Source organism: Pteropus vampyrus, unplaced genomic scaffold (genome assembly GCF_000151845.1).
Source record: "Pteropus vampyrus isolate Shadow unplaced genomic scaffold, Pvam_2.0 Scaffold82, whole genome shotgun sequence".
NCBI lineage: Eukaryota > Metazoa > Chordata > Mammalia > Chiroptera > Pteropodidae > Pteropus > Pteropus vampyrus.
In genome coordinates, this window is record NW_011888863.1 from 2,956,666 (window position 1) to 2,959,022 (window position 2,357).

Consider the following 2,357-nt stretch of genomic DNA (forward strand, 5'->3'; position numbering starts at 1 on the left):
TTTTTTTAATCAAAACGTTATTTTTTTTAGAGCAGTTTTTGATTCAGAACAAAATTGAGTAGAAGTTACAGAGATTTCCCATACATCCCTGCCCTACACATGCATAACCTTCCCCATTATCAACATCACCTATCAGAGTGGTACATTTGTAACAACTGATGAACTTGTATTGACACATCATTATTACCCAAAGTCCACGGTTTACATTAAGGTTCACTCTTGGTGTTGTACCGTCTATGTGTTTGGACAAATGTATTATGATGTGTATTTATCACTGTGATACCATACAGAGTACTTTTATTGCCTAAAAAAAATTCCTTACATAAAGATTTAATTTAAAAAATAAGACTATTTTTGTAAACATGGAAAAATACTAAAAATTTGATTTCTTAGTTACAAACTAAACATTTTCTTCACTTTCTTTTCCCTTTCTTATCTAAAAGTTACATATGCCAGGCAAATGTGCTAATGTTTCATTTAATAAACAGCCTTTCTTGATATATTTTAAACTTTTCTAAAAGATCAAAAAGGGTCAAATAATTGTAATATTTTCATCATCATTCCTTGCTTTCTTTCCCATTCCACCCTCCACAACCCTCCATATCTCTTTTATGCTAGGGAGATCATTTCTAGCATACCATTTTATATGTTTTCTTGTTACATATATTACAATTTTGACCAAAAGCTCAATATGAAACCAGTAAAGTGGACATAGGGATGGTTTAGGCAGTAGCTTCTTTCTTTGCCCCTATCCAGGCCCTCATTAACTCCTATACAGGTATACCTCAGAGATAATTTGGGTTTGGTTCCAGACCACGTCAATAAAATGAGTATCACAATAAAGTGAGTCGTAATCTTTTTGCTGGTGTAGAGTCTCACCTTCAATTTGCAAAAAAATGCAACAAAGTACAATAAAGCTAAGCACAATGAAACGAGGTATGCCCGTAATGGAATTATCTCTTCTTTCATCTGTCCTTCACCAGAGGACTGTGAGCTGTAGGGATGGAATTGTTTTGCTCGCCATTGTATCTTTAGCACTTAGAACAACGTCAGACCACGGTAAGCACTCAAAAAATATTTTTAAAATTATTGAATAAGCTGCTATTTGTGAGATCTTTCACTCAGGCATTCTGAGCTGCTTAACCATCTCTTTTTGACTGGCATTCTAGATTGCCTACTTGAACAGAACTTGGAAGGAAGGGGATGGTCTCACCATTTGGCCATGAGCTGCTCTCCCTGTAATGAGGAGCCACATTCAGCTACTGCTTTCCCAGAGATAGTGGAAGTTTCTATTAGCAGCCTACAGTCAATGAAAGAAATGAAATCATTTTTAAGCTGGAAGACGTCGTCAGTCTATGTGGGCTACAAGAAGTAGTAGCTGAGTGTAGAGTTTCCCTCTTTTTATTGGTTTGGTTGAAGAACTCTTATTTCTGCAGGTTTCATTGTATCCCATTGAGGAAGAAACAGGGAAATAGCCAATACCTTTTTCTAGGAACACAATATTTACCATCTCACTCTTCACATTAAGTTGTTTATTCACATGAATTTCCAAAGCGAACTATTTTTCAGAAATATTCTTAGAAAACAATAACTGTTTCTGCCCACAGGGCAACTGAGCAAGTCAAAAGAAAAAAGGAAAAGCAAAAAAGAATGTTTTCTCTGGGTGACACACCACACATCTGGCTATATCCATCAGTGGCAGTTTATACCTTCCTATCAAGTATCAAGTACGAACCACTCTCAGAATGGTTCCACTTAAATCAGTATGCCTTGTTTATTAACATTAAGTTACTAGGCAGGATTTCATCCAAGTCTCTTTTAAAACTCACATTTCACATTTCAAAGTCAGTGATACATATCTTAAGTATAGCAAATCTTGAAACCCAGCAAGCGTCAGGTTCCATGTTCCATGGATGTCACAAAGACTACAGTCCCACTTACCTTGCAATAAATTCTCATTTACTCTTTCTGCTAAGCTTCATCCAAATTATGTGGCTTTTTAGTCACTGTGTTCTTTGTGTAAAAAACAAATTGCATTTGGTTTGGAACTTCATAAGATGACTCTATTTCCAGCAGTATGGCGGGTAAGATGCCCTGAGTGACTCTCCCAATAGAAACAAATAAAATGTCAGATAAAAATAATAGATGTAAGAAATTTCCAGATCTTCAAACCAAATAAAAGCTCTCTCTGACAAAAACATACAGCTGGACTCTCACGAGGATTTATAGCCTAATTCACATTGCCACCGTGATCCAAAAAAACTTAAGCTGAAAATTTTATTCAAAGTGGTGATATTGTCCCCTAGATGTCTGGCAGAAGAAAATAAAATCCAGTCTTCAAAATGTCCCAAAAAGAT